This window comes from Oreochromis niloticus, linkage group LG13 (genome assembly GCF_001858045.2).
Source record: "Oreochromis niloticus isolate F11D_XX linkage group LG13, O_niloticus_UMD_NMBU, whole genome shotgun sequence".
Classification (NCBI taxonomy): Eukaryota; Metazoa; Chordata; class Actinopteri; order Cichliformes; family Cichlidae; genus Oreochromis; species Oreochromis niloticus.
In genome coordinates this window covers 18,718,146-18,723,971 of record NC_031978.2, presented here as the reverse complement: position 1 = coordinate 18,723,971, position 5,826 = coordinate 18,718,146, and the positions used below count along the sequence as shown (strand labels likewise).

The window sequence follows — 5,826 nt, the reverse complement described above, 5'->3', positions numbered from 1 at the left end:
AATCACTGCATCTTCATGTAAGACACATGTTTGTTTGTGTGATCTTTAAACTTGAAATCCGCATTCCAAACCCTAGATTTGATTGTTTCAAGCTGCAGCAAAATGTATAATGTTTAAATAGTATTCCAGCAGAGAAGCATCCTGACCAACTGACCAACTGTATAACAGTCTGGTACGGGAACTGCTCTGCCTCGGACCGGAAGACGTTGCAGAGGGTCGTGAAAACTGCCCAGCGCATCGCCAGAGCACCACTTCCTGCCATAAAGGACATCTACAGGAAGCGGTGTCTGAAAAGGGCTGGGAAAATCATCAAAGACCCCAGTCACCCATCACATGGACTCTTCACCCTCCTGCCCTCTGGGAGGCGCTACAGGAGCCTCCGGACTAAGACCACCAGGTACCGGAACAGCTTCTTCCCCACAGCTGTCAGACTCCTGAACTCTGCCTCCTGACATCTGACCCACGTTAAACTCATGGACTGAACATACACACACCCACAACCACCTACACACACACACACACAATGGAGAACTGTACCCTCAAACACACAATAATAACATGGACTGAACCACCACTCACAACCACTAGCACTTTATACAGCCTCTGTAGAAATTATCCACATATCTCACTTATCTTAACTGCACTACTGTATAGTTCTGTGTAAATAATCATTCTGTACATACAATAATTTTTAATCCTACAACTGTTTATAACTTGCATAGTTCACATTTCTGTATATCTCATATTTCTGTATAGTTTTTTTCATATTTATATCCTGTTCATAGCCTGTATATAGCTTGTACTCACTACAGCCTGTACATACTTATAGTTATAGCATATTCATAACATACTTCATACCGTGTACATTATAACATACCCATTTCTGTAATATACTTACATATCCATATTATTGCTAATATATATTGTAATATATCTATATCATGGCATGTAGAGCTATGCTGGTAAAACCAGTGTAGACTGCTGATGTTAAAGCAGGTAGAAGATTTGTAAATGATTCCAAAGGTGGCATTTGCATTGGGAAGATGTAGCTGTGAAACCACAACACCTGATCAAAGGTATCCTCAATGCAAGCAAAAGAAGCTGGAAAAAAATACCCCCCAAAAATCCATCAAAGAGAGCAGCAGGAGTGGAAAAATCAATAGTTTGGTAGATTCTGAGAAAAATGTTTGGCAACATAAACGGCCTAGACATACACAGAAGACAGCAGTGTTTAATAATCGTAGGATCTTTTCCATGCTCCAGGATGAGCATTGCAACTGACCAATCCAGTTGTCTGGGCAATTCAGGAAGCATTAGCCAAGAAGTTAGCTAATGCTATTAAAAACTATCATAAGCAAACTGACATGAGTAACCTAAATTTAGCTTACAGCAACCCTAACTTAAACATAAATTAAAAAAACAAAAACAAAACACTTGGAACATTTACCGTTTGTTCCAGAGGCTCCAGGTATTTAAATTCATCTACCTTTAACTTTACCTCTTTACCTATCTTCCTGTAGCTTCACTTTTACACCTGTCATTCATGCACGTGTTCTGTTTTGCTTCTCCTGACTTTCTTTCCTTTTTTCTGAAGGGCATACCTCCACCTCTCCAGGCTCTCTTCCTCCTGCACCCTGGTCTCACTATATATCACAATCTCATCTGCGAGCATCATAGTCCATGGAGAACCCTGCCCCACTTCATCTGTGAACTCATCCATCACCACCACAAACAAGAAGGGGCTCAGAGCAGATCACAGTTCCTATGTGGACACATGATACTATGATTAGCCTGTACTAAATGAACGGGAAAGAAAAAAAGGAAGATGAGGTTTGACATGCAAAATGTGCAAAATCATCTATAAGACACTGTGGTGTCAGTGTGATGAGGTGATCATCCATTGCCTGGATAAATGGCAGACAAATGATGAAGTTTACACACCTGAACTTTGCGCTCATATTCATCAAATACATCAAAATTCATTTTACAGTTTTCAAAGTTTAGATGGACAAAGACGTAAAGCACACCATAAATGTTTTTGGAGATAAAGAAGTGGAGTGAGTCATTCACCTGATTTCAACTTGATTATCTCACTGTGGGAAAAACTAGGTAGGTAGAGAGACAATTGCAGTAAAGACATTGTTTGGTGATGTAGACATGGTCGCCACATTGTGTGCAATCTTAGATGATATTTTTCATTCTATTTCTATCTTTGAACCTTAAAAATAGAGAATTGTTCAATAATAGATAATAGATTAGGTTTCTTTTTATCCAGTCCCTCAAATAAAGTTGAAAGTCAACAGTTTAAGGCAATATTCATCAAATAACCAACTGAAATAACAAAAATTGTGTCCAAAATTATATGAACCGAGCTGTGTGTGTTCACAACAAAGAAATAAGCAACAGCATAATTATAGAGGGTATATTTGGGGCTAGCTTTTCTTGTTTTCCTGTGTTTTGATTAACACTACATCTACTACTTCCATATAGATCTGTCTCCTAATCTTCAGTCTGTGTGGCCATGTGGCACTAAGCTAGTGGTTAGGTGACAGAGATCGGGTGAACTCCAGTGAAGCGTCCCTGTTTGATGATAACTCTGCCCTGTGCTGTGGCGTGTCCAGCGGGGTGGCCTGGGGGGGCACAGGCCACCCCCCCAACCAGACTGGCCACCCCAGGTGCCACCCCGAAGCCAAAACAATAAAATCCAATGAAATATCAAATGTACGATTATGTTTTCACAGTGAAGCTCAGATATCCGAGTGTACGTGAATGCAGCATCGGCTTCTGCTATGAGCATCATGTTAGCAAAGGTAGGAGAGCCAAGCACGAAAGACAGCACCACAGAAAACAGTTTTTCGGCGAAAGATTAACAGTTTAACATAGCTGGACTGGCCATCGAGCATGGCGGAGCTTCCACGGCGGCTAGCAGGTGGATGAGGGAAGGGTAGGCAGGAGGAGAGACCCGAGGCAGCCGCCAGTCCGAGTGTCAGGTGAACTGAACTTCAGGTAAGAAGTTATGACCTGCAGTCTATCTGAGTCAGATATAAACCAAGTTTAGGTGGAGTTTATTTTCGTTGTGCTGACTTTTTACAGTCAGTTACAATAACTCGTACTGGTGCTAGCTAGCATGATGGAGTTTCTATACAGCTGGGCGGGTGCTGTGATGTTACTGATGGTGAACTTTATTTTATTCATAAGGTTAGTTTGTAGAGTTGCCAACGGCTCCTTAAAAATGGAATGGTCCCTCATTCAGAGAAAATATTACACGTTTCGTATTGAGCTGAGAAGAGACGCAGTTTGTCCCGGACTTCAGCTAGGATGGAAAAAGACACAAAGGTGGAGTTATTCTGTGTCTTTGCTGCACAGCTGCCTCTTCTTCTCTCATTCTCTCTCCTCCCTCTCCTGTTGCTACTTCAATCACGAAACTGATCAATGATCAGCTGATCGGCTTTTCTCTCTTGTTTGTTTATCGCCCACTTTGCAGAAAGAGGAAACCAGCAGATGTCGCGCTAAATAACAGCAGCACCTTTAAGCTTGATCAGCTGTTGTTAGAATTTATTTAATAATAATTTCTAGTATCAGCTGATGTTTGCTGGAGCCACAGCTGTAAAGCTGCTGGTCATGATATCGGTTTGGATATGTGGTGAGAGGGAAACATGCAGATGAAACCAGGAGATGTCCTTACTGAATCATCAGAGCTGAACAGGTGATGGAGAAACAGGTTTACCTTTTAGGTGACATGAATGAGTTGAAGGGAAGTTATGAACTGTTTCTGAGAGACAAATAACACCAGGATCCTTTTTCTACGTAGCTGACAGCTGGTAACTGTGCAGGGGCGGGTCTAGCAAAGTTATGCCAGGGGGCCAGGTAGGGCATTAACAGGGAAAGGGGGGGACAAGGAAATACTTTTCTTACTTATTCTCATTTAAAATATCTAGCTTTTATTAAATAATTATCTGAATCTTGCGAACAAAGTTTTTATCTGACGTAAAATGTATAGAAATCATACATATACCAACAAGACTGTACATCACTGTCACAACAGCGTTTGTTGTCATTCAAAGGCTTCATGGCTTTAATACCTGGTGGGCCGGTCTCTGGTCAAAATGCCCAATTTTTTGTCCCAGTCCTGCCCTGCAGGTTAATACTGGCAGTGTCACCATGCCAGCTGACTGTATTTCATCATCAGCCAGTGTTGTTCTTTATACATCAATATTACCAAAGTTTACCATAAGGCAGCATAGAAAGTATTTACTTGCTTTCAGGTTTCATTCAAATGTTAGTCTTTTCATTTGTTTCCCCACTTTTTTCCTGTTTCAAAATCAAACACCAGTTTGTAAGAAAATTATCTTCTTTTTTTAAGAGGCAGATAAAGTTTTGCATTGGCTAATTTGGCAATTGTATGTTAAAAATGTTTGTATTTTAATATTCAAAAATATTTTTGCCCAAAACATATGTGCACTATATGTCAGTAAAAATACTATGCAAATATTGCTGTCCTTGATTGCTGAATAAACACTGACAAAGCACTGATTGTATCTTTTCTACTTCATCAGCGCAGTATCTAAAAACTTTGCACCGTAGTGGTTAAAACCTCATTCTAATAAGAGTTAAAAGCGCATTCGGTTATTAGGTTTACAGGGTTATTGAATTATGGTTAACAGTTGGTAGAATTTTTTTTTTAACATTATCTGCAAATTACATCTGCCACCCTTCTCCAAATCTGTGCCCCTACCTGGCCCCCCCAACAAAAATTTTCTAGACACGCCACTGGCCCTGTGGGAGGAAACAGCAGGAAGCCTGAGCCAGCTTGGCTCTTGCACCGCTCCCTCACAACAGGTACAGGAGGGTGCTGAGCTGAATGCTGATCATCTGAGCATCTGACTGGATTTTGTTTAAGACTAGAAATAACAAAAGAAAATAGCTGGGATAAGTGGAATCCTTGTAGATTTAGTTCACTCTAAGAAAGGTTAGATCATTAAAATATTAACTGTTCTCAACTTACATGAGATTTGTTTTAAGAAATCTTTTGCTGGCAGCTCTTCAGGATGCAGTAGACCTCCTCAGCCTGCAAATGATTTGTGAGAGTCAGTGAGATGCAATGAAATGGCTCCTCTGCTTTGCCAGTGGTGTCACATATATCCCATGTGCATTCTTTACTGCTAGGTCATTATAAGCCCACACACACAGTGTGGTGGCATTTAAGGACAGATGGAAGCCTTGGGGCAGAAGTTGGGTTGCACTGCAGTGGATAGGGAATCCATTTAAATTCCCCGGTGTCGATGAGGGACACAGTCTCCATAAATTAAAGTGATGACACGCCACTAGTTTATAATATTATTGACCACACAAAGTAAAATGCCGATCTTAAGTGGGACAACACACAGAGATGGAGCCTTTATGGATAGCAAAGCACACTGATCACAGTGCATACTCGTCTGTGAATCAATAGACCACGGGGAAGTTTCGAGCTGTGTCGTTTAAAGAATAGTGATTAAATGTGAAGCAGGCTGAAATCAGAAAACATCGACATAAATAAATTTCCATGATGAAAAAGAAAAAGCTGCATTTATGAGAAAAGACAGTTTCCACACAAACATTTAAAAGTGGTCCAGACTGGACTCAATGTGCAGAACTGGGACAAATGTTCAAAACATTTATTTACAATAATTAAAGGTGCAAGGCTTAAGACAAAGAAGTTTCAGTTAGCGAGGGCCAGGGCTCCCACAGACACGTCCACAGGAATCTCTCTCTCGGCAACTCACGGTTTCCACTTCCAGGTTTCTGCAAAGAGGAGAACAGAAGCTAAGATAAAGTCACAGGGCA

At 40.9% G+C, this 5,826-nt stretch overlaps 1 long non-coding RNA gene across 1 annotated transcript; it reads right to left on the bottom strand.

The window, feature by feature from the left end:
- Positions 1-4,773: 4,773 nt before the first annotated feature.
- LOC112842051 (uncharacterized) lies at positions 4,774-5,826 on the bottom strand. Its single transcript, XR_003213643.1, has 3 exons — positions 5,666-5,826; positions 5,006-5,068; positions 4,774-4,901 (listed from the first exon to the last, which is right to left on the bottom strand). It is a non-coding gene; the product is annotated as an uncharacterized LOC112842051 (long non-coding RNA).